The sequence below is a fragment of the Myiozetetes cayanensis genome, unplaced genomic scaffold (genome assembly GCF_022539395.1).
Source record: "Myiozetetes cayanensis isolate MyiCay16 unplaced genomic scaffold, myiCay2020 scf36, whole genome shotgun sequence".
Classification (NCBI taxonomy): Eukaryota; Metazoa; Chordata; class Aves; order Passeriformes; family Tyrannidae; genus Myiozetetes; species Myiozetetes cayanensis.
In genome coordinates, this window is record NW_026087588.1 from 830,969 (window position 1) to 857,166 (window position 26,198).

Sequence of the window (26,198 nt, forward strand, 5' to 3'; positions counted from 1 at the left end):
TGAAGGGGAAAAGCCCAGAGTCTTTTCAGGAGGCTGCTGCAGTGCTGATCCTGATTCTTCAAGCTGCTGGACAACCTGGTGGAGCTCCTCCTCCTTTGCTTGTCCATAGGTGTTGGTGCCACACCTGAGAGCATCCTTTTCCATGGCCTCTGTCCCCTGGGGCTCTGTATTTGCTATCCCAGGCTTTGTTCCTACTGCAGTGTTTACTCTGGCTCGTTTCCTGTTTATCTCATATCATGGCTGGTGTTTGTTTTTGTTCAGCAGCTCAGAAGCTTTTGGAAGCAAGTGTTTATAAACAGAGGGATGTTTGGGACCATATTTGGATCCATCAGCAGACTCCAGTGGTGTTTTACACAGATTATGGGTATGACTTTGTACTGTTTCTTCTCTGCTCTGCCCTCTGGCCCAATATCCTCTAGTTCAGTGTTTTTCACGATGCTCAAACTTTCCCCCTCCTCTTCAGCTCTCTCCAGAGTCCCTCCCAGCAGGTACGCAAGGCCAACCACCGCTCACTAGACAGATAAGTACAGAATAACAGATTAATGGCACATATTTCATTCCATTCCATTCTAGTCTAATGAAACACATGATAAATGTTTTATTATAAATTTTATTCGTTTCCCCTCTGTAGAAAGTCTGGCTAGCACCTGTGGGCAGCACTTTCACGTGAAAGAAGCACAGTTAAAATCCAGGTTTCAGGGAAGAAGTGCATATATCACACTTAAAGGAGCTTTTGAGCTTAAGATATAAAGGCAAATTACATTTTATATTGTGACTTTAATAGCTGAGGAGCTGCATCTCTGAGCTGTGCAGGGTGACAGTGGCAGCTCAGGCAATATGTGGGACAACGTGCCAGCCATATGTGTCGCCATATCTCACACCCAGCCTTGCAAGTCAGTGCTTTTTATTGAAGGGATGAATTTGCCAGCATGTCAAGGCTGTCTTGTGCACTTTTGAAGAAGTGCCACGCTGTCTGTAATCCCCAAAGGCTGGTGACAGGAGGGGAGCAGGCTCTGCCTCACCAGGTATCTCCTCCATGCCCTGCCTGCTGGGGATGGAGGCTGGGCTCGACTTCAGCACGTGACCTTTTCTCTCCCCAATTCACTTTTTTCCCCCCACTGTGTGCCAGGCTTCCTTCCTTCTGCCTTCATCCTCATGCTTTCCATCTGTCCTTCCTCACAAATTCACATATCTTTTCTTCCCAAATTTTGGCTGAGCTTCCCTGTCTTTGTGCTGGGGGCTTTGGAAAGCCTCATGCCAACACCTGGCCAGGGCGAAACCTTGACCACGTGCAGGTACCTGCAAGAACCTGCAGCATTTTATTTTTTTTTAAATATTGTTGGCCAGAGGATGGGCTCCAGGCGTGTGTATCTTCCAGATATCCCAGGGCTTTTCCTAGGGCTCTGTGTGTGCTCTGAAAGCAGGTTGTGGGAGAAAGGCAGCTCCATGTGCTCTATTAAATGAGTGTTGTTTCTCACGCCTCAAATTGAGCAAAAATGCTGGTAGTAAAAAAAAAAAAAGTACAATCACAAAGAAATCTTTCTTGGTTATTCAATTTGTGCAATATCTTATTAGAGGGAAAGAAAGGACTGTTATCTGCCTTGTAAAGGTTAATATAATAATAAGCAGATACTGACTTCTATTGAGACGAACATGATGATTTATTGACCCGAGAGGTAAATATTCAGTGAAGCAAAGCCAGGGTCAATGCTCACCACGAGGGGAATAAATTCTGGTGTTTTCTGCAATGGGGAGACCGGTCACCACTAAACATCATCTGCTTTGGTGTTGCCTACTGCCACTTCAGTGAGACAGCTAAATGTGGTAGATACCAACAGGTATTTCACCTTGTTTTTTAGAGAAAATGCCAGTTTAATAATGTTTCCTTTGGATATTTTCGTCCTTTGAAATACTTTATGAGGCTTTTAAAAGTACTTTCTTATAAACCAAGCAAACAAACAATAAAAGCAGCTCCCAAGGGTAACTAGTTTTGGATTGCCAGATGTATTTCTTGACTAACTGATAGAATTTTATTGTACTTTATTTTGCTTTATTAGAAAAACACTCAGTTTCCAATTTCCAAGCCTTCCAGCCTGACCAGAGGTTTTCCTGCACAAGTGTTCCTTTGGATTGCAAACCCCTTTTTCATGTATGAAATGCCTCAACACAGAAATGTCAAGCAGCTCTCGTAGTTCTCATGGAGAAAGGTGGGCTTGGAAGGCTGGCACTTGCTGCAGGGAGCTGCCTCCCTGGACCACAGGGATGCTGTAGGATTCTTTGGGAGAAGGGAGGTACAGAGGGTTTGTGTGTAGGGATAACTGGTGCCTGTTTGGGTTGTGATGGGTATCACTCTTCTCCAAGCAGTGGCAGATGTGTTCTCCGCTCTTCCAGGCAGTGTGCTGGCAATCAGGGATGTTTGCTGGCTGGTTGCTCCCAGAACGTGGTCCTGTGAGATGAGATCTGTCAGCTGCTCTCACCTGGGTGAGAAACGTAAATTCCTGTCTTGTAACGTGCCAAGGGCTTGTCTGGCTGGGGCTGGGAGGAACTGTAAATACACTTGGTGGGAGGAGGGAGAGGAATTGCACTTCTCCAACTTGAGCAAAGTGACATGAAGAAGGATATTATTTTAGAAAGTTTATCTCTTTTGTATCTATGGTGACAAGATCTTTATCGGGGTAAGACAGACTCACGGGCTGTCTGCTCCTTGTTATCTCAGTGTAGGATGACAGTATAAGTATCACGTCTAGAAATGTTATCTATCCTTTATTATTTCACTTGTGAGGGGCTAACAGGAGTGTTATCAGGGTGTTTACAATCAAAACACGTGCAGCTCAAGTGATAAAAGGGAAAACAGACATCTGATCTCCAAGGATATGAAGACAATGCAGCCTTGAGCAGGAGGAGATGGATCCTATTTTTGAAAATGGTTTGGCAGGCTGGGAATGGACAAACAAGTTCAGATCATAAGCTTGAGAGATGGGTTTAGGGGAGAGACACACACACAGGCATGCAGAAAATGAAAAGGTGATCATATCAACAGCAATCTCAGCTAAAAGAGAAATATTTCCCAATAAATTTTTTATGATTTTTTTTTTCTTTTGTTTCTCTCTTCTCCCTTCGAGAGGGTGATACGGAAAGCTGTCAGGACCAGCAAGTGGAGTAGAGTTGCTTCAAGTCAGTCAGGATCTGAGAAAGCTCAACCAGGCTTGGAGGGTGGAGAGCAGCCAAGGTCACTTATCAGGGAGTTCATTGAGATTAATTCCTTATCTTGCCTGGGTCAGTGCTGGGTTAATTTAGGGAGTGCAGAGACAGAGGGTTAGTGGTGACCATAAACCTTATCCATGATCTCCTTAGGGACAGAGAAGCTCAGTCCCTAGAGGACTTTTAGAAATCTGACCCCTGGGATGCTTGAGCTGCTGGTAATTGAGAGGAGTCCAAAGCCGTCCTGGACAGCAGATCCTCACTGACCCACAGCTCGAGCAATCCAGGTGCCAAATGGTGTGGGGTTCTTTATCTAACATGAATAAGCCTCATTAGTTGAAGATGGGGTTGTGCAGCACTCCATCTAAATCCAGCTCTTGCTCCCAGAAGTGTTTGTGCTCTTGCCTGGTTTGCTCTTACTGTAGAGGATGTGGCAGGAACACCTCATATCTTTATTCCACTCTTGATATCAGTGCTCTCCAAGCGAAGCTCTGTGGCTTCTATTCCACAAAATAACATGATTTTCCATCATCTTTCCTCACTTGTTTGTCCCACGATGAGGTGGGACACAGAAGCTTATGGCCTCATATGGAAAGCAAGCAGCAAGATCTCTCAAGGAGACCCAAACTGGAGCAGAAATTTTGGTGCCAAGTGTCCCTCTCTCCCTTGTGAAGGAGATGGAGAGGGTGGAGGGTGTCTCTGTGAGATGTAGATGAGGGCTAGGTGCTGGGAGGGACCTTGGAGGATGAAATTGACTCCTGGTGCCAACCCTGTCTCTGGGTATCTGTGATAGTTTGGACCTGGCTCCCTGTCAAATGCCCGAAAGTCACGACAGCAGCCCCCTTCCCCCCTCCCTTCTCCTCTTAGGGCAAAGAAAAAAAACTATAAAAAATTAAAGAACCCCAAGTCAAGCTACTTATATAAAAAATATATATATTTATGTAAATTACAGTTATATACAGTTAAGATGCTATATACATAGTAAAAGGGGATCCACCCCCCGAAGGGATAGGGAAAGGGGAAAAAAGGGATGAAAGGGAACAAAAGGGACACCGAACAGGTATACTTGATCAAACTCAAGAACTATACTAGTAACTAACAAAACAGATCTCACCACTTCCCTTAGAAAAGCAGGATTGGCAGACACAGCCAGCACTCTCCGAAACCCCCACGTGGCAGGCCAGTGGTCGCTGCAGGCCTCAGCTTTAGATAAGCGAGACCAGCACAAGGACCTACAGTTCCCGACCCTCGCTGGAAGAGAAGAGAGCGAGGTCTCTAATCTCCAACTTATTTATACTCTGGTTTACGTAAAAATCGTATGGAATACTGGATACTTGGCCACTTCCTTGGTTACAGACTGGTCACCAGGAAGGCCTAGATCAAAACCATCACAGCATCTGTCTCTGGGCTGGCAGAAAACGGGAACTAAAGACCTGCTCTAGGTAACGGGGAGGGAACAAACACAGACTTCTTGTGAGCAGCTTAATAATTCTGCATTGGCCTGTCTGCCGAACTCCATGTTCATCCTGCTTTGAGGATTAGCCTCCTTTCAACCTGTCAAATGCTTCTGCCATCACTCTAATGGCTGTGAGCTCCTGGGAACCCTTCCTTCACCTGGGGGAACCTGCAGTGACTCCTCTGTCTTGTTTAGAAGAAATAATCTCTGCTTGTGTTATGTGGTGTTTTGTTGTTGTTGTGGGTTTTTTTTTTGTTGTTTGTTTTGTTTTGGTTTTTTTTGTGTGAAGCCCCAGTTTTGGAGGGCCAGAGGGGCCATTTTGTGCAGTAATGGATGACCCACTGCTCGTCTCCTGCCCTTCATCTCTCACACCTTTAATTGCACTTGTGTGTCTGAAGCGTGTGGAATTCATTATCCAGCAAACAACGTCCTCTGCAATATCAGCCTTAATTAACTGCCCCCCTCTGTATTTTCTTGCTCTTATCCTCTCCAAATCTCCAGGCTGACACAAGCTGAGGGCCCCCCACATGCATCAGTGCCAGCTAGTGAGCCATGACCAGATAAGAAGAAATGGAATTCCTTATCTCTTTTTTTTATAAACACATACACATGCACACACAAACCTGGAAAAGGTCAAGGTTACTGGGAAGGAAGAAGGCCCTTCAAGACAACAAAACCCCTTCTCTTTTTAAGTCTCCATAGCAACTGGATGGAGCATCATGGGATGTTGAGATGAGAGAGGACTATTCTTTCCCTACAACACTCTTTCCACTTCATTAGACTCTTTATCAACTATCTGTGCACTGGGCTGAGTGTCTGTTTTTGTGTTGGGGAGCAGTGCAGAGGACTCAAAAGTACGCTGACCTTTTCAGTGGGACTTTGGGAGTTCCTTGTGGGAGTTGCATCCTCTTCCCTTGCCTTCCTCCCCCACAGCCCCCTTGTCTCCAGTTCACATGACCTTCTAATCAAAACCCCTGTGGCTGGTGAGGTATGAAGGGTTTCTTTAAAAGGAGAAAGGAGAAGGGGGAAAAAAGAAGAGAAGATTATGAGAATGTCCTTCAGTGGCACTGGAGGTGTCAAGACCCAGCTGTCAGAGCTGTGCATCTGCAGGGAAGATTAATGAGTCTGCTTAGAGGAAATCCAAATAAAACAGAGCAGAATAAATACCAAGTGACTGTGTGGGTGATGAGGGGAAGGGTGAGGAAGGAGCAAGAGAGTGTGACAGGGCACAAGTTGATATTCCTCAATCTTGTAAGTGTTTGATTCCCTGTGGAAGAGTCAGTTAGAACAGGGAAGATCTTTGGATTTAGTCCTGTGGGCTTGCAGTGACATGGCTGAGTGTGTGGGTCTGTGAGTGTGGTTATAAAAGTGCTGGTTGGACTGAGGCACAAACACTGTGTATTTTTATTTTAACTTCCATGGGTAAGAATTCACTGTGGAGGAGAATTTTGTGTTAAGCTTCTCAACACTTGGCCTGCATTGTCCTCCAGGTGTCTTGAGCTGCTTTGCAAATGGAATCAATGGTTGTTCTTAGGAAACATCAGTGCCTGTTTTGTGTTGGGCAATGGTTGTAATGTACCTTGGAGATAGGCTGGGCTCTGTGGGGGTTAGGAACAGATTTAAGCCTTGCTGTGGATGGTGGGATTGCACTTACTTGCACTGCAGAAGAAACTGGACCTTGGACCTGGCCTTCCACCGAGAACCAGGACACTCTTAGAACCTTCAGCTTCTGGATCCTCTGGATTTTCACTTCCAGGGAGCCATTATGTGACAGTTTGCAGCTTATTTTGAGAAGCCTTCACACCACAAGTACCCAGCTGAGCATCTTATGGGCTGAAACTCCCTGTGTTTGGTACTGCATGGATCAGACAAGGAGAGGGGCCTGTTAGTGTGGATGGCTGATGAGGCCAGTCATTTAAACAAGTGTTTGTAAAGAGTGTTAAGGCTTTTAGGCTGTGTGCCTCTGAGCTGTAAGATTGACATGAGTGTTTGAGAGAGGAAAACCATCTAAAAAAAAAACCAAACCTTTGTACTTCCAGTAGGAGTCAGGCTATGAACACCCCAGTCCTGCTGCCTCAATCCTCACAGGAGTCATTCTGAAGGGGGAAATCCCATTAAGTCATAATAGGGCTCTTAAGTAGTTCCCTCAGATGAATTTGTGGCACTCTGCAAGTCCCATAATTCCCAATATACAGATGAAGAAGCTGAGGTTAAGTGACTTAGCCAAGGTCATGTAGCAAATCAATAACCACTCCAGCACCCCTCTAGTTGCCTCCATGTGTCTCCGGCTTCAGTGAGGACACTGCCAGCACCTGCCAAAGGGAAATTATCATCCCCACCACGGCCCAGCCATGGAAACTCAGGGTTTGAAATGTTGAATCACGTGGCTAAACAGGTACATAAAAAAGCTGGTGGTGTTAAGAAACGGGGGTTTCTGAGTTCAATCTAAGCTTGCTTCCCACGAGTGGCTGTTCCCAAGGAAAAGGGTTGTTTGTCCTGGGATCAGGCAGACTGTAATTCTGGGACTCGTAGGATGCTTATTTTAGTTCATTTATGTGTTGTCTTTATCATAGAGTCAGAGAATGGTTTGGGTTGAAGGGGACTTTAAATCTGATCTGATTCCACCCCCTGCCATGGGCAGGGACACCTTTCACTAGCCCAGGTTGCCCCAAGCCCCGTCCAACCTGGCCTTGGGATGGGGCAGCCACAGCTTCTCTGGGCAACCTGGACCAGGGCCTCACCACCCTCACAGGGAACAATTTCTTCCCAATATCCTATCTAAATCTATCCTCTGTTAAGTTTAAGGCTATTCTCCCCTTATCTCTTGTTCCTCTTCCCACCACAGCTCTCTGGGGTCAGAGGGGAATGGGAGATGCTGGATGTAGACATCTGGTATTGCCCAAGAGGGCTGTTTCTCCTTATGACAGTGCCTTGCTCCCCTGTTCTTTTCTCGCAGCTTTTCTAGAGCTAATTCCCAGCTCTTTGAATTGCTGGTCCTGCTCTTGCAGTTGCAGTGGCCGGTGCTTGATAATCTGGGTCCGTTTCCTTTCCCAGGAAAACAGGACAAAAGCATAGAGAATGAACACAACCTGTGTGTTGGGATCAACCCACTGTCCTTGGCTTTGCTGTGTTCCCTGTAGTGCCTCCTGCAGCCCTGTGGGATGGTGCTCCAGGAGGCTGGAAAGGAGAGGTCAATGATAAGTTGTTCTCCATGTCAGGCTCCTTCCAACTTTGCTGCGAGGTCTCAGAAGGACAGCATGTATTTCATGTATGCCCCTCTCTGCTTCCTGATCAGCTTTTCTGCATGTGTTTGGCACTTGCCAGACCTCTGGCATCCCTACTGCTGTCCAGCTTAACATGCAGGAAAGGAGCTTTTGGGAATTCTGCAGGACAGCAACTCTGCAGGTAGAAGGGTGAGGATGAAGATCAGCCTCCTGCACTATCTCCCACAGCTTTATGACTTTCCAGCTCCTCCAGAAATGCCCTGACCTAATCCAAGAGCCCCTCTGTGTCCTATCCCCGGTGCTGTGCCTGCATTGCAAGCACTAAGCTCCTGCTCAGCCTTTCCCAGCAGCAGGGAGGGCAGGGTGGACTGCCACTGCTGTCTCCCATCTTGCTGGGGTGATGGATGGCAGCTCCTGCAGAGGAGCGCTTGGTATTGGATAGCTCCTGGAGGATTTCCAACCTGGCTTTGAAGTTGGCCAAGTGTTAAACTTGTTTTGATGGTTTTTATGTATTGGAGCAGTTTTCTGTGTTTATTTTGGGGTGATATCCCAGCACCCCAGCTGCTGCTGGAAGGATGCTCTGGGAGGGCACCATCCCTGAAAACAACCCTCCCTTCAGCAGTGCATGGCAAAGCTCCCGTGTTTCACATTCAGTGGGAGGCACAGGAGATATTTTGGACTGCAAACTGTGGCTTTAAAAAAACCCACTCAGCAGTGATTTGAGGTTTTCTTCTCGAAGCCTTACTGACTTTGAATATATACTGCCTCTGTTTTTGTGAGCAGGCTCTCCAGCAAGACGGACCTGTTCCAGGGATTGTTGTGCCTCAGGTATCAGCTGCTCCTTTTGTAGATGGGATGACTTAGGCCCCCTGTTCCCTGCCGTCCTCTGGTTTGATTTCACCTTCCTTCACATCGTGGCATTTCAGAGAAAGCTCCCTGTTTGGTAGAGCAGCTGTGCTGTCTTAATTCAGCTGTAATGTGTGTTTGTCCAGGTGCTGCCGGTGGGGCACAGCAGCACTAGGAAGATGTTTTATGAGATCCTTTCCAAGTCCTACTAATCTCTGAGTCTCTCTAGGATTTGTGGATATCAGCTGTGCTGCTTTTGCTTCGTGGGATGGGGTTGGAACCTGAAGATGGGAAATCAGTTGCGTGTGATCCCTTATCTGCCTCGTCTCACTGTTACCTCTCCCCTCCCGGCTGTTTCCAGCAGCCAAAGAGGGGTTAGTCGTTGTATTCCAGACCTTAAACCATGTTGGGGGAGTTCGAACATAGCTGAGCAGCTTCAGAGAGGGTCCTACCTGCTTGTTTGTGGAGCTTGCTGGTGGCACTGGAGACCTTCCCCTGCAGCCTGGATCCCAGGGAACGTTCCCACTCCTGCACCACCGAGTGCCAGCATCGAGATTAAGGTAAGGCTGCCACTTCCCTGGGTCCAAAGGGTGTGTTTTGTGTGTGTCCTGCTGCCAGAGCTAGAGTTTGCTGCTTCCTTTTGCTTTTGCTGAGGGAATTAGTGTCTCCTCAGTCACTTGTATTTGGATGTGCACTCTCTGAAGGAGAGAATTCCCTCAGTGGCATGTAAATGTTTGATTTTATTGTGAGGATTCTCTTCCTTGCACCTTCCCCTGTGATGGGAACGTTTCTGCCTCAGAAATGCCTATTGCTCTCAGGATGCTTTTCTTTTTATGCAGTGCATTCCCAGGATATATTGCTGTTGGAATATATTGCTGTATCCCCCTCCTCTCCCCCAGTCCTGGTTGCTGTGTGCTTGAGAGCCATCCCATTCCCTCAAACACTGTTTGATATTTTCTCCTGCAGAGATGGTGTGGGGATTGTGGAGGTCACTCTCCCTCTCCGTGTCTCGTTGTGTGTGTGCTGTATATATTCATCTCCTGCAGCTTCTGCACCACAGCCTCGTGGATGAAGTTGTATTTTAGGCTCACACAACTTCTGTGCTGACTGTACCACTTAGTATTTCAGTCTGTGCTTTCCCTTGGCTTTCAGCTCAGAACTCACATTGTCTTCGTGCTGTTGTGACTGGCGGAGTTATTTTAATTTGTCTCTATTTTGTCTCAGCTTTGTTTCCTCCCTCACAGAGCATCGGGGAGGTCTTTGCTGTCCAGCCCATTCACTGCTGTTATGCGTCACCAGCCCTCTGCCTGCTTGTTTGTGAGCTGCTGGGTTCATAAAACTCAGCCTGGAGAGGGATGCAAATCATATCCTTGGGCCGTCCTGATCCGTGTTCTGAGCACATGTGCACTGCTGTGTTGGCCCAGCAGTTCTTGCCCCTTTGTTAGGCTGCTTTTAGCAAAGCTCTTAGTGTTTAGGGTAATGCAGAGGGGTTTTCTCCTTCCTCAGTTGTTTCACATGAGTCTCCACTCAGGGAATTTCCTGCTGCTTTTTGCTTAATTGTGTTTGTTTCAGTTGTTCCCAAAGGCCACCCAGGAGTTGGACGTCATGGAGCTGGACACGCACAGGGGGAGGGAATGGATGTGACCCAGACAAATGCGACCCCCAAAACTGGGAAAGCCCCCCTGGCAACTCTGACTCAGCCTTTGAGATGCCCAAAGGCTCAGGACAACAGGAGGGAGACCTTCTAGATCAGGAGCAAAGCAGGCAAGTTGTATTTTCCCCTTCAGCACAGAGAGCTCATGGCAGGTTTGGAGCAGTTCCTGCCTCTTATTTCTCCCTTTGGATGTGGGATCATGTCTTTGGTGTCACACAGGACCCTCAAGTACTTCCCCTGAGCTGTTGGCTAAGTCAGCTTTGCCCACTGCAGGCCCCTGCAGCTCAGACTCAGAAGCAGATCCTGTATCCTGGGGATATTTTCTGGGAGTCCCCTTTGAACTTTTGCACCTTTCGTGGCTGTAACACACAAAGCAAAGGGTCCCTCTTTGCAGGTTTGTTCCCTGCAGTGGCTCATTGTGCTGCTCAGCAGCATGAAGGTGCATTTAACATCATGTCTGCAGGGGCAGGGAGGGGCACCTTTAGCATTTGAGGTTCGTATGGGTCAGAAATGGCTTTGTGGAGCCTATCCAGGGTTTCAGTGTGTTTTCCTCAGCTGCTGTGACGTGCTGTGTTGCTCTTGCAGCCTTTCCCCATCTCTTCAGTAGCGTGTTGCTGCCGCTTTGTTCTGTCCTTTATCCAGCCCCTCTGGTAGTTTCCCGGTTTTCCCACAGTGAGTTAAAGAGCCTCCTATTGTTGGGCACAACCCCTTCCATTGCCACCTGCTCAGGGACAGGGGTTGTTGTTCAGCCCAAACTGTTTGTTTGGGTTTTCTTTCTTGCCACATTCACACCTTTCCACTTTCATGTACCTGCAGGAGCCGACTTGCTTCTGACACTGAGTTCAGTCTCCAAACATAAAAGAAGAGAAAGTCAGGACAGAAAGGCATTTAAGCTTTGTTCTTCCTCCACACCTGCTGTTCTCACTCGTCAGGCACTTCCTAAAGTGGAGTTCTCCAAGTCCCTAGTCATTACCCTTTACATAAGCATAATATAGTGCTGCAGCACTTCCTACAGGGAAGCCACCTATTGTAGCAATCTGTAAAACAAAAGCTGGATTGATCCTTCTCCCATTGCTCCCAGAAAAAAAAAAAAAAAGAGCTGCATGCTGTTCCTCAAATGGGGAAGTCTGAAAGCCTTCATCAGAGGGCAGTTCATTTTTACACGACGTTTTTACACTCCAGCAAAACTGAAAGCAAGGCATAATTTGAAGCAGCCACGGTGGCTGTTAGAGCAGAACCACACAAATAAAATGCCTGGGATGATGTAGCTGAACACGTCGCAGTCAGAAAAATGTCAGTGTGCAGGGAACAAGGAAAACGAGATGGATGAATGTGAATTAGCAAGGAGCAGGCTTCCAAGGCAGAAAAATCAAATTGAGAGCATAGATCATTAGATCCAAAAGAAGCAGGTAAGAAGTGCATGAAATTGTACCTTGAACAACAGAACAAGTGCCTCCACCTCCAGGGTGAGTGGATAGACAGGGGAGTCCTGGCTGCCAGTTGAGGCTTTGCCACTGGGTGTTGTTGCCCAGATCACTTTTGAGGTCCTTGTGCATCAGCTTCTGTGTTTGTGAGCCAAAGCAGGGTGCTTTTTATCATCTGCAGATGTAACCGGCTCCAAAAGAGCAAGGAGGTGGTTTCTGGAGGGACTGCCTTGGCCCCTGTCATCTTCCAGGGGTATCACTGATATCTATTGCATGCAGCTAGTCCTTTGCTTATTTTTTCCCCAGCAGGCAAAGTGTGAAATTATTTTGATCCTGTTGAATTTTTTAAAAGTAACTGTGCATGATTATACCCAAAAAACTGAGGTGGAAGAAATGCACTTCACACACAGCAGCTCTTGGCAGATGTGAGAAAGTGTGGCATGGGTTTGGACCAGCCTAGGAATGGCTGAGATGGAGGAATTTGTGTGTTTGAAAAGTCGAGCTCATATTTTTCTTGGACAATCTTTCAGGTCACTCTGTAACACAGAACTGAAGGTCACAGTTCTTAACGGGATTATGAAATGCCCCAGATGCTCAGTGTGATAGTCTAGACAAGGCAGCCCAGGGAGAGATGCTGGAGGAAGTTCCTCTGACAGGTCCAGGCAAGAAAAGCCCTTTGGATGGACACGTCACACATAGAGCCTCCCGTTGGTGCTTCTTCCTGTCCACTCCTGGAGAGCAGAGACTGGTCCCAGTTGAGTCCTGCTTAAGGATAAAACTCATGGTCACAGGGGAATCACTTCATTCAAATCCCCTCTGGCTGATTCCCCCACTTCAGCTGAGGTGGAAATTTCACTGGATCTTACAGAGATATTAATTGAGTGATAAGGGAAGTTCTCCCTTTCAGCAGCAGGTGAAAAGCCCAGCTCCTTGCAGGGGGTGTGAACCAATCCCAAATCTTTGTTTGTGAAGCCTAGCCATGATGATGATGATGATGATAAACCAACACGTACTTTACAGAATATGAAATGGAACCAATTTTTCCTGTAAGAACAATATAATCATAATAATAAAATCATAAAATGGTTTAGGTTGGAAAGGACCTTATAGACCATCCAATCCCAGCCCCTGCCATGGGCAGGGACACCTTCCACTAGCCCAGCTTGTTCCAAGGCCTGTCCAAGCTGGCCTTGGACACTTGCAGGGATCCAAGGGCAGTCACAGCTTCTCTGGGTAACCTGTGCCAGGTTATGTTATAAAACTTTATTAGCGATATGAAATGAAGAAAATGCCCCGTCTATTATCCCAGGTTTGGACACAGAAACACAGCCCAGCTGGTCTGAGCATGGCAATTGAGAGGGCTCTTCTTCTCCCCTTAATGCCTTAATAAATATCCTCTTTATTTTATCAGAGGCTTTATTGTTGCTGATGTTCAGTGTGTCCAGGGATTTCCACTTCACTTGGCAGCCTCCCAGGTTTCAACCTGCTGTCACATCCCTCACAGCCTGTTTGCTGTGGAAGGTGTTACTGTGCTGGTGTGCTTGGCCAGTCTGTGATGTGGCTCCTTGCAGCAGCTCTTGGGAACCTTTGCACACCGCTTTTTTTGTTTGTTTGTTTGTTTTTTTTGTTTTGTTTTGTTTTTTGTTTGGTTTGTTTTGTTTTTCCTTTTTCTTTTCTTAGCTTTGGTTTATCTGAACTGGCTGTTGTAAATGTTAGTTAAAACCTTGTTGAGTGGCTGGTGTTTTACAGCCGTCTGGTTCAGCAGTTTATTTTGGTCTCCAGCGATGTTTATAGATGCATTTCCTCTCATCTCTTCCAGCTTTACATTTGCTTTATGATACTTTGATGCTTGTTTTTGGAAGAGCTTTTCAGTGAATTATCTTGGGAGTTAATGCTGACCTGCTTCCTTGGCTTCAGCAGCTGCTCTGCCCTGGTGCATCCCAAGCCGGACGCTCGTGCTGCAATGAATCCTCTGTCAGCTTTTTGCTGTCAAGATTTTTGGCTATTGCTACATGTCATTCATATTGCAGGCTCTCCTGAGAGTGAAGGGGAACATGAATCTCCCCATGGGCCTACTGGGGAGGTTCCTGAAGGGTGGAAAAGCCCTCAGCCGATGGGATTTGCCCAGGACAGCGCTTGCTATGAACCCATATTCTCTAATTTCTGAGCTGTCATAGGAGACTGCTTCGCCTTTTTCAGGACGATTTAAGAGCATATGCTGTTCAGGATTCCCACTCGAGTGTTATTTATTAGTTTTGTAGTATCTTCCAGGCTGCTTTCTTCAGTGTCAGGTTGATTCCTTGGGGACAAAGGAAACAAAGGGAGGGAAGTGCTCGCAGGAGGGATAGAACAGGAGTGTGACTAATACCTTCTCTCTCTCTCCACAGTGTTTTTTCACAGATCAAAAATCAATTAAGGGCGAATTTCACTGGGAACTCTTTAAACAATGTAATATTTCATTAGAGATTATTGCAGGTTCTTTCACATTTGCAGCCCAGGTGTGAATTACAAAATTAGCTGATTCTTTTAATAATTTCCTTCGGGGTAACGCTGCTCTGAGCACCCTGTGTTTGGTGCAAGCTGTGCAGCTGCTCTTAGAAAATATGTGTTTGTTGTCTCCCCCCATATCCTGGTGGAGACACAAGACTGAAGGAATGGGTTTCTGAGCGTGAGGGTTGCCTGGCTGGGCACAGGGCTGTGGACTGGAAGGAAATGAGAACTGAAGGAAATGAGAGTGTGATGTTACAGGAGACATAGAGAGGGGCTTTGAGATGAGTGGATTGCGGCTTTTCCCAATCCCTTCTTGAGCTGTTACTTGCACAAACCCCTACCTTGGTGAAACCTCCCTGTTTCTATAACTTTCTACCTCCTTCTTGGTTTCTGGATCTGTCCCTCTTGCCACCTAAACTCTGTAACACTGAGAGGGATTCTGGAAGTGCCAGCGCATTTTCTCTGGCATCTGGATTCCTTTGGACACATCTCTCCTTCCAAACCCCTCCCTTCCTGAAGCATGAGGAGCTGAGCAGTGTGATTTCCTCTGCTCCACTGCAGCCACCCTTTCAATCATCAGCTTGCCCTTTTCAGTCCCCATTCCCTGGGTTGTACATCTTGCCTTATTCCCAGCCTGCTTATTGATTCTTATTTGGGTATCATCTGTCTTAGTAAGGCCTGGGGAGCCCACATTTGGAGGGAGAGGTCGGGTCTTTCATTGGTTTGAGTGTGCTGTGGTTGGGTGGGAGTTGGGATGCATAAGCACTTGAAGTTGGAAGGAGCAGGATCAGTCTTAAGAGCAGCCCATAGAAACACATACATCTGTGTTTGTCTCACTCTGACCCACATTTTTGCAGTTCTTGTCCCCTGACAGCAGTTCTCTCTGCATTTTCCTCTCTCTGCAGAGCTCTCCCCTGCCCCAGGAGAGTGTTAAGGGTTACCTTGGTCAGGGTGACCCCTGGCACTGCAAGGAGGAACCAGTAAAGGCATTTTTTAAAAAAAAAAACACAACCCTCTGCAGAGACCCAGTGGCCATAATTGCTTTCCTCGAGAACGGGAGGATGAGGCAAACAGTTATGATGGTTTTCCTTGAGTGCTCTCTTGGGCCCTAATTATTTCCAGCTTAGGATATTTTCTGTCTGGTAGGACTCCTCTCTCTAATGATCCTTGCTGAATCTCACTTCTAAGTACTTGCCCAGCCCTGCCTTGAACCCCCTGTAAACTTTCCATAGCCCCTTCTTCTCATAAGCATTTTATATAATTTGCTGGGGATCTCTTTGATTCATTTCCTCTGACACTCCTGGTTCTTGGGTTGGACAAGATGATTAACAAATAATTTTCTACCTGACAGGAGGTTGTGGCCAGGTGGGGCTTGGCCTCTTCTCCCAGGCAACAAGGGACAGGAAGAGAGGAAATGGCCTCAAGCTGTGCCAGGGGAGGTCGAGTTTAGACATCAGGAAGAATTTCTTCACTGAAAAGGTTGTTAAACATTGGCAGGGGTTGCCCAGGCAGGTTTGGAGTCCCCACCCCTGGAGGTGGAAGGACTGGAGGTGGCACTCAGTGCTCTGGGCTGGGTGACAAGGTGGGAATCAGGCACAGGCTGGACTCAATGATCCTGGAGGTCTTTTCCAACCTGATTGATTCTGGTATTCTGGGATTCTCACCCCCTCCTCCAGTGGACTCAAGATTTTTCAATTCGCCTCACCTGCCTCTTTTCTAGGCAGAATCCCAGCCCACTGGGCTGTTTTTCATGGAGAAGCCATTCCAGACCTTATATCATACATTCTGTCCTTCCATGAACCCTTCCTGCTGCATTCCTTCTCCTTTGCACCCCTGTAGCTCTGCAGGGTCACCATCCACAGAGTTTACCTGGTTGCCAAAACCAGTTTTGGGGTACTTTGTGTGGCTTGAGTGACCAGAGTGAGCTGCACATTTGGGAGAAGCTGGCCCTTATTTGCAAACACTTCTATTACATGAACCTTTTCAGCAAAATGCCAATTATTATGAGTCTTGGAAGAGGACTCTCTGCAGCTTCCAATTACAGTTCTGGCTGCAGCCGATTTCACTGTCCTTTGCTATTTAGGGCGCATTTGAAAATGCATTTTGGGCGGTGTCTTTCATTTCATTTATGATGACTCACATTCTTCCTAATACTAAACGAAATTAAAAAGGGCTTCCTGCTTGGAATCAATTAGTTTTAATGAAAATAAAATAAATAGGTTGCTGTATGTTGGCCACGTGGCAGAACCACTGGAGGGAGAGGAAACCCAAGTACCTGGCTGTGGTGCCTGGATGTTGCTCTATAAGTTCTGCTGAACCCCAGAAGGATTTGGTGTATCTGTTGGCCTTTGGAACAGGAGAGATGAGTGATCAAGCTGGGTCTGCTCTGAGGAATCTTCTAAAAATGCTCAGTACATCCCACATTTACGCTGATAATTCAGTTCAGATGAGCTGATTATAGCCTGTGGGCATAACCGTGTCCTGCTCTGGGCCCCTCATGGCAAGAGAGACACTGAGGGGCTGGAGTGTGTGCAGGGAAGGGAATGGAGCTGGGAAGGGGCTGGAGCAGCAGGAGCGACCGAGGGAGCTGAGGGGGCTCAGCCTGGAGAAAAGGAGGCTCAGGGGGGACCTTCTGGCTCTGCAACTGCCTGACAGGAGGGGGGAACCGGGGGGAGTCAGGCTCTGCTCCCAGGGAACAAGGGACAGGAGGAGGGGAAACGGCCTCCAGCTGTACCAGAGGAGGCTCAGGAGGATATCAGGAGGAATTTCTTCCTGGAAAGGGCTGTCAGGCACTGTAAGGGGCTGCCCAGGAGGTTTGGAGTCCCCATCCCTGGAGGTGTCAAAGGGAGGACTGGCCGTGGCACTCAGTGCTCTGGGCTGCGGGACAAGGTGGGCATCAGGCACAGGGTGGACTCAGTGATTCTGGAGGTCTTTTCCAACCTTAGTGATTCCATGATGTGCCATTTATTCTCTTTACCTCTTCCAAGTTCAGCAAAGTGCAAGGGGTTAAGGCTGAGGAGAATTTGGATTTGGGAGCTGTGGCTTCATGCTCTGGGAACTTTTGGTTGACCTTTGCATGTGATTCAGGTCAGATGCTGGGACACGTTTTCCCACCTCTGTGGAATTATCCAGATCTTGTGAAATGGGTTATGTTGGCTGAGGAAAAAGAGTTGACTGGGCATGAAATGTGTTCTGACACCATCTGAGCAGATCTGGGCCGCCAGGGAGAGCCTGAACTGGGCCAGTCCTTTGTGTCCTGTTCAAGGGGCACTAGAATGGGACCGACAGTCCCATCAGACAATGCCTGTGAGGGTTTTCCTGTGCTTGGGCTCATATTTACCCCCTCCTGCTTGGAAACACACAGAAGTAGATCAAAAACATTCTGTCTAGTGGATTCCAGCATTAAGTCAAGTGACTGTTGGATTCTTTCCAAGGGCTCACACAACCCTTCTGAAAAGCAGGTTGTTATGTGTTAGTTTGGAGCCCTTTTGTTCAGCCTCAGGTGTTTTTGTTCCCTTCTGGTATTTACTGAGAGGATAAGAAGAGAATAACTCAAGATGGCATTGTGCAAAAAATCACATGTTCAGAAGGGGAGTGCTACATTTTGGCCCTTCCTCCACCAGGAGTGGGATCCCTTGCCCCTTTTTTCAGTCAAGTAGCAGATTAGAAGAGTAACAAGCCTTTTACTAAATCAAAATCCTACCGAAAGGAAACACTACACTGCACGGTTTTCCTCCTCTGTGTGCAGGGAAAGATGGAAAGGCGAGGTTGGAAGAGGAGGATGAGAGGGAAGTTGTGTTGTTCGATGCTCACATGGCATCAGTGAGGATGAGGAGATACAAAAACATGAACAGAACTTTAAATAATTACTGTATTTCAACATACTCATCCCATCCAGTTGTACCTGCTTATGCAGGAACAGTGCTTTCATTTTTTTTCTTTTTCCTCTATTTGTTTAGTGGTTTTTTTTTTTCTTTTAAGGTGCAGGTTATTAAGGAGTCTAGTAAAGGATTTTAATTAATCTCTGGGAAATAATTCCTAACTTGGTTTGTAATTCAGAATCCTAGAAGCTGCTTGGCTGGGAAACTCCAAAAACACTTGAATTTATCTGAAATCTATATGCTGGAGCCTTGCCTTGCTATGGATGATGTATTTAAGCTGAGGAGAAACTGAATAAGAAGGGCTGGCCATGTGTTTTGTACAATGGATTTTGCAGGCAGAGATTTAATAAGGGAGATCCATTATTTTTGGTTCAATGGTACTGTTATCCATATGCCACTTTTCCAAGCTTTCATGACTCCTGCAAACATCTCGGTGTACTTGTAGGCCTGTCTTGAGTTTTGATTTTTTGCTTGACAACGGAAGGCAGAGTCAGGGTTATTTATGATATTTAACTCTGACTGTAGCATCTCATTTGCTGTCCTGACTCCTTCAGGGGTTTTTCAGCACCACCTCATTACTTAATCCTCTGTTTTTCTACGTGTGCTGCTCTTCTAAGGGTCTCTTTTAGGCAGCTGAAGGTATTTATAGAGCATTCATCTGGGCATGTGACAGGCTAGGAGAGCTGGGGCTGTTCAGCCTGGAGAAGAGAAGGCTCCAGGGAGGACTTAGAGCCCCTTTCAGTGCCTAAAGGGGCTCCAGGAGAGCTGGAGAGGGACTTTTTGCAAGGGCATGGGGTGAGAGGATAAGGCTTTGGAAGATGCTTTCAGCTTAGAAAGAGAGTAAAGAGAGGAAATTTAGGTTGGATGTTGGGAAGAAATTCTTGGCTGGGAGGGTGAGGAGGTCCTGGCACAGGTTGCCCAGAAAAGCTGTGGCTGCCCCATCCTTGGAAGTGTTCAAGGCCAGGTTGGATGGGGCTTGGAGCAACCTGGGCTAGTGGAAGGTGTCACTGCCCATGGCAGGGGATGGAATGAGGTGGGCTTTAAGGCCCCTTCCAACCCAAACCATTCCAGGATTCTGTGATATGGATGTGAACCAAAATTATGCTTATTTTCACCCCAGAGTGACCATCATGTTGAAGCTCTGACAAGTGCAGCCATGTGTGGTTAAAACAAGCTGAAATAAAGAGGTTGTGAAGGTGATCAAAAAGTTTTAGTCAGGTGCTTCATTAGGGTCCACCATCCTAGTCCTGCCATCCAAACCTGAAAGGGGAGAGCCTTGGGCTTGGGCTGCCCAGGGATAGTGCTCCCAGTGATGGGATGTGCAGCAAACAGCAGCATCAAGGAGCTGGAATGCCCTGCTCTGCCCTCAGGGATGCTGCTTGTTTCTCTGTTCAGGCCTCCCTTCCCTCCAGCTTGTTAAAATGTTGATAATCTCCCTGGTACGGTGGGTATTTGTTGTTGGACTTAACTGCAAAACCCCTGCAAAGCTCAGGGTGAGGGCTGGGAGCAGCTGCTGAGTTGTTCCTCTAATGGATTCAGTCTCATGCTCTTGTGCCCACTCACCTCTTTATTTTGCTTCCTTTCTCCTCGTTGCCATTTCTTTGCTCTCTTTATTCCATTTCCCTCTCAATTCTGTGTTTCTGGCACCTGCCACCCAGCTTGCAGAGTCCCCATCTGCCACAATCCCCGTGGAATGTGTCCCTGCCCAAAAACTGGGGAGGTTTGGTGCTGGGGAGGAGAGATGCAGCCAGCAACATACAAGTTATTTTTTATTTCAGGCTTTTAACAGCCAACCAGGCTGACTATCAACCATGACTGTTTCTGCTCCTCCTTCCCTTCATTTAGGTGAAGGGGACTCTGAGGGAGGCTCTGGAGGATCAGTGGTTGGCCATCCCAGGGACATCCTTGGAAAAATCACATAAAAGCACATGGCTCATGCAGGTCCTGCCTTCTGTTGCAAATTCGTGTCACCCCCTGGCACAACACAGGCTGGTGAGGGAAGAGCAGGAGCTGGATGGAATGGGATGGGAAGGGATGCTGCATATTCACACTGACTCAAGATACCACCTTTCTCAGCTCGAGTCATGTGAACACATTAAATATTAACACACAGGCAGCTTTCTAAAAGATTTTAGCCATCCAGGTGAATGAGACCTTCCCTCCCTCTCTCCATAGAGACCAGCTCCCTGCTGCCTGGGTTGCCAGCACACACTAATTGGGGCTGTCATCAAAAGGAATGAGTTTCCAGGCGAGCTGAGTTCAGCCAGGTCTGGCTCTGAAGTGTGCAGCTGCCCGTTCCCTTTTGTCTCCCTTCTCCTCCTGCCATTCTTTTTTCTTCTCTCTCCCTTCTGTTTCTTTTCCTTTTGGAAAGAAGCTCTTTGTTTGGGGGCTGTGAATGGGAACGTGCTCCCCTCAGTGTGTGTGTGAGGGGGTGTCTCTCAGGCTCTGAGTGACTCTGGAGAGGCACATGGGCAGTGCAGGGCTCTGGAGGGGACAGTGTGACACCCGTGTCAGGAAGGGGGGGTAGGGAGTATGTTCCTCAGCATGTAGCAGCTCCTCTCCACAGCAGCCCTCTACAAAAGGCTGGGAATCCCTTTGAAAAGGCTGGAGACGTAGTGCAATTACCAGCTCTTCCAGTCTGCTTCTCAGCATCCCTTTGGATAACCTTTGACTCCTCATTTGAAGGCAGTCTCTGGTGCTGTGCCCCCAACAGGGTAGGTTGCTCCTGCTTGGCCTCTGCCACTGGTCCTTCGAGGCATCAAACCTGTGCTTAGATCATTTGTACCATCTCAGTGATTTTTCAACACCGGGCTGGGCTTTGCTGCTGCCTTGGAGTGGTCAGGGCTGCTCATTCCTCTTTCACATTCCCTTGTCAGCACAGTGCAAATGTAATAATGTCCGCAGAGCATCCCTCATTCTTGCAGGGCTGGAGTGATGGTTGGAGTTTTTTGGGGCCTCCTGTGTCCTGCCACAGAGCAACCCCTTTCCAGACACCTGAGTGCTCTAAGTTTGTGTGGGACATGGGAAATATCTGCACCCTGGTGGTCTTGGAGGGTTGAACTGGACAAAAATTCATCATGGACAGCAGATTTTGGGCCACAGCTCTACTGAGATCCCCTCCACACCCTTTGGGTACCAAAGTCACCAAATGCTGTTGTTTTATCCAGAGTTTCTGGACATTCCATGCAGCCAAGTCAGTGTTTTCATCACTCACTGAGCTCACCAGGTAACACAGCTCCTGCTCTTACAGGAGATAAGGTGTTCCCTGTTCCCAGTGTCACCTGGCACTTTGCTTCCCAGACCTGGAGACCAAACATGCTTCCCTGTGGGTCTAGTCCAGCACAAAGGAAGAGGAAAGAGGCATGACAGATGGAGAGACTGCTCTGTGCTGTGGGAGATCCAGGAATTCCTTATGGATTAGCTCCAAAGGTGACACCCTGGTGTTTGCAAGAGGCATTTGGCTGGGGGGGGGCTCTGCTCCAGGGCAGGTCTGAGTGAGCATCAGTAGGGTGGGATTGTTCTGGGGAGGAAGACAAGGGTAGATCCCATCCCAGGCCTTGCTGTTTCCAAGGCAAATGTGCAGATTTCCCTTATCCTGGTGCTGACAACTGTGTTATTAATGGAGTGAGAGGGGCCTGGGCTCCCCCCTTGCCCCCATGGCGAGGGATGACACCAGCAGCTCAGAGCTGCAAGTTTCATCTTATTCTGAGCATTTAACCCCTCACAGCACCAAATTTATTGAGGGCTGGACTGAGGCAAACAGGGACAGGGCTGCTCACCCTCAGAAAACACCTCCCCCAGTCCCAATTCCACAGGGGGGATGCTTTTCCCACCCTGGGGGTGCCCCTTCCAGCCAGCAAAATTCATGGTGAGGGAGGTCACGGAGCAAAATGCCACCAGTGGGTTCCATGAAGGGCTGGCTGATTTTATGGCCAATAATAACATTTGTAGTTCTACATGCTATGGTAAGATAAGGCTAATCAATTCTCATGCTTCAGGTCAGCAGCTGATTGCTGCAGGGGTCAGGAAGGAATTATTTGCTCACCATTTACAGCTTTATTTAATTGGCCAGATGCATTAAAAGCCTTTTAATTATTTTTTTCCCCCTTCCATCCTTTTAAAGCATATGGAATTAAACACTTCCAGGGACAAGGCTCTGCACTAGGAGGGCACCACTGCTCTAGTCTAGCAGGGCAAGTTTTGCTTCATTAGTGAACCTTTCAACTGGGATTTTGCTGGAAGTTGGCAGAGAGGGTTTTATTCCAGAAGAGGATATTTCATTGGAGCTTCCTGATAACTCAGAGGAAAATTCATTTGGCTCTTCAAAGCGAGTCCTGTGTGCAGGGTCTGCTCTGAGTTTGGGTCCAGAGCTGGATGGGAATTTTCCACTGCAGTGCTCATTACACAGGCATAGCAATTTCTGTAATTGTTGGTTTTAGCTTCACTTTCAAAACTGCAACAAAACCACTGGGAAAAGTCTAAATTGAAGAGCTTTGTTTTGAGGCAAATTCTTTGCTTTAAATGAAACCCGCAGTCAGGAGCCAATGCAACAGCGGAAAGCAGCTGCCAGGGCTGGTTTGGAGGAGCTGCCGTGGAGTTGCTCAGTGCCCTGGCATGGACTGTCCTCTTTGCAGGGATTTGTCCAGGAGCACCATTCCCTTTCATCAGGAAAGAAAGCAGATCCCATTCATTTCACTGAAAAATGCCTTTTCCTCTTCATGGGAAACCTGCAAGAGAATTTTTCATCTCAGCTGCTTTCCACTGAAAACCTGCATTTTTTCTCGGGACTAGTTTTAAAAATCAATTTTCTCATTTGATTAAACAAAAAAAACACCATAAAATCTGGGATATTTAAAATATTCTCTTTAAACTAAAGCTCCAGTTGCCTTGTGGGACTTTCAGAGGAGCTGAAGTTTGCCCTGGTTCAGACTGGAGCACCATAATCAAATTTCTTCTCCATTGTTTTCTTTATTGTGGTTTTTTTTTTTGCAAATTGTAGGGATTGCTGACCTTTTGTCTGACTTTTGAAAGTGGAAGACATAAAAACTCCCCTCCACTCTTGCAGGACAGCAATTCTATTTTCATTTTAATCCCTGCTGTAATTTGACACATTTCTTTTAGTAGAAAGGAAACCTCTGATAGGGGAGCTCCAGGCAGAGCCTGGCACTGCCATGTGTGCCCAACAGCATCCTGCATGATTTGCTGCAATATCCCTGATTTTTAGCCCCTTTTGACTTCTATTTCTGCCTTTTAGAGGCTTTCTTTGCACATTCAGAAGGACTGTCCCTGTTCTGCCCCAGGGCAGGAGAGTGAGGTGAGATGAGCTTGATGGTGAGAAAAGCACCACATCTGTGTCCTCAACCAATGCTGGAGTAAATGTGAGATGCCTAATGAGGTGATTAGAATGATTAGAATAATGAGGTAGGGATGTGAAACCCTGTGTTTCCCGACCTGGGACTTCCCCCGAGGTGACCACGCAGGAGGTTGAAGTGAGGTAGGAAAGGGAGAGTGGGGTTGTGGAGGGGGAGCCACAACCCGGGCTATGATGGGGAGGAGGGTCTTAAGTGAGCCAGGGCTCAGGGTCCTCTTGAGGCAGCTCCCAGCTCGTGCAGATCGTTGTTTCCATCCTGGCTGCAGTGAAAGGAACTCCATTTACTCCTGCTCCTGAAAATCCTGCCCTGAAACGGGAGGGACTGGGGTCTTGTGGACAGTGAGACCCTTCCGACAGGCTGGGCAGGGTGAGGAACCTCGTCAAATCTGCAACAAAGGCTTCATGGAAAGATTCATTCAGACAGATGGAAAGGTCCAACAAACCCTGCAAAAACTCCAACTGAGGACAAAATCTCTATTTACTGTACTTGGTGTACCTCTGCTATAGGATTTGACTTTCAGGAATGGCTTGTCCAGGATGGAAGGAGTTGCAGGCAGCTCAGATTGTACAAGATTTTAACAAGCAGAACATTCCAAGGGCATCTTCCTGGCTGAAGGCAAGACCCTGCTGGGCTGCTCCGCTCCAGTGCCTTGCAGGGAGACGTGTCCTTCTGTCCTAGCTTCTGTCCTCATGTGTCTGAGCACATCAGGACTCCTTGTCAGGGATTATCTCTGAGGGGGGTTCCTCCATCCCCACACTCTCACTGAAAGGGGTTGGAATGTGGAAGTGGTGAGTTCCTGGGACCTCTCAAGGTCAAGCTGTCATCCTGCACTTGGCAGAGCTGCTGGGCTGTGTCCTGATCCACAGCAGTCACACCTCTCCTTTTTGCTTATCGAGACACAGCTATAAATTAATTGTGGATTATTAATTAAATTAATTGTAAAACTTACACGAATCACTGCCTTCTCTATCCCAGTCTATAATCACTTGCCTTCCATGACCAATTAGACAGGGACAGTCAATATTTTATCCTTGTCCAATACCAAGGCAGCTGTACTGGAGTGGCATAGACCAAGAAATCATTGCTGTCATTGCTTGCATGTGGACTGGGGAGAGTGGGCTTCACCTGCTGCAACTGGAAATGATGAAAAATGCACCAAGAAAATGGTTAATTAATTCCTCCAGTTGTGCTTGGCTGAGCACAGGGGGGCTTGAGGGCTGCAGTCATTTGCTCTCTGGTCAAAACCTCCTGCAGAAAGTTTGGCTGGACCTCTGGGTGGGGTGGTCTTGGCTGGGTTTCATCAGTATCCTCAGTTCTGCCACTAATTTTGACTCTAATATTCAAGTTGCAGCTGAGTTCCCTCTCAGTAGAGCTGGCTGAGAGGGAGATTTACACCTGTTCTCCCAACTGGAAAAAACCCCACGTTCTATTGCTGATGGAATGCTGAAACTTTAAAAATGCAAGTCACTTTTTCATTTTGCTGCTGCAGAACTGTCTGTGTGGATGGGAGCAGCAATAGGGATGGTAATTGCAGACAAAATCTCTATTTCCTTTAATTGTTTCCGTAACTTGATTTACTTCTGAAATACTTGGTGGATGTTTTGCTTGTTTACTGTCTCTTTGCATTGCTATCACTTTTCCTGCCTTGACTGATGGAACACATTCATAATATCTTTGCATTTGGCATGGACAGATAGAGTTGGTCTCAATAGCAGCTTGTGTAGATAAGGAGCTTCTGGTGAAATGGTTAATATCAACTGAGGACAGAAGGAGTGATTTGTAGGGAAGAGGCAGCATGAAACTACAGAAAACCCTGCCTGAATCTCTGATTTCAAGAGCAAAATCTAAGCAGGATGAAGTTACTTTGTAGATAGGGAAAGGAAAAGGTTGGGCTGGAAAAGGGATAGCTGGGGAGGTTGGAGAAGCCCTTGGTTCTGAGGAGAAGCCCTTGGTTCTGAGGCCATCAAGGCTCCAGTGAAAGACCTCCAGAAGAATTTCTGCGTGGTTAAGGGCTTCATGTGGCCATCCAGGCTTAACTAGAAGGTGGCACATGGAGTAGAGCATTACCCTCAGCTCACCAACAGACAGAGGGACACGTGTTCTACCCCTGTCTGTTGGGATGGCAGGGAATACAGATCAATGTCCATGGCCTCATGGGAGGAGGATGCTCCCTGGCTCTCTTCAGCATCCCTTTGCTTCCCTTCCATGGTGGTGGCTCTCTGCACACCTCAGGAATGTGGCAATCCAACCCTTTATGCCTGGCAGTTATTCCTCCCACCTCCTGCTTTTGAAGTTGGCCGGGAACCCTGGCTGGCTTTGCAGTCAGGCGTGTTCCTTGCTCAGCTGTGCACCTGGTTCTCCTCCTCTTTCCCACTTATTTCCATAGCATTTCTTCCTCCTGTGGAGCTGTTGGACACCTGTGCTCAGCTCCAGCACACAGCTCCTGTCCTCCCTCGCTGAGGAGGCTGCAACAGCTGCTTTCATTTCCTCAGGTCTCTCTTCAGTTACTGCCTCACAGCTCCAAGGAGTCTTCCCTAGCTCCAAGCTAACCAGTTTTTGGCCAAGGCTCCAGATCTCTTCCGTATCTTATTTCCCACGTGCTCTGGGTAATGCTTTGTCTCTGGACAATTTTTTTTCCTTTTAATTTTGC

The 26,198-nt window shown here is 47.4% G+C and overlaps 1 long non-coding RNA gene across 8 annotated transcripts in view; it reads left to right on the forward strand.

Annotated features, from left to right (window-relative positions):
* Positions 1–6,049: 6,049 nt before the first annotated feature.
* LOC126646621 (uncharacterized) overlaps positions 6,050–26,198 on the forward strand; it is a 95,521-nt gene continuing 75,372 nt past the window's right edge. For 7 of the 8 annotated variants that reach the window (XR_007630337.1, XR_007630341.1, XR_007630338.1 and 4 more), the window contains exon 1: positions 6,050–9,287. This is a non-coding gene — a long non-coding RNA (uncharacterized LOC126646621). The remainder of the gene's footprint in view (positions 9,288–26,198) is intronic. The other variant, XR_007630343.1, reaches the window with a different exon arrangement.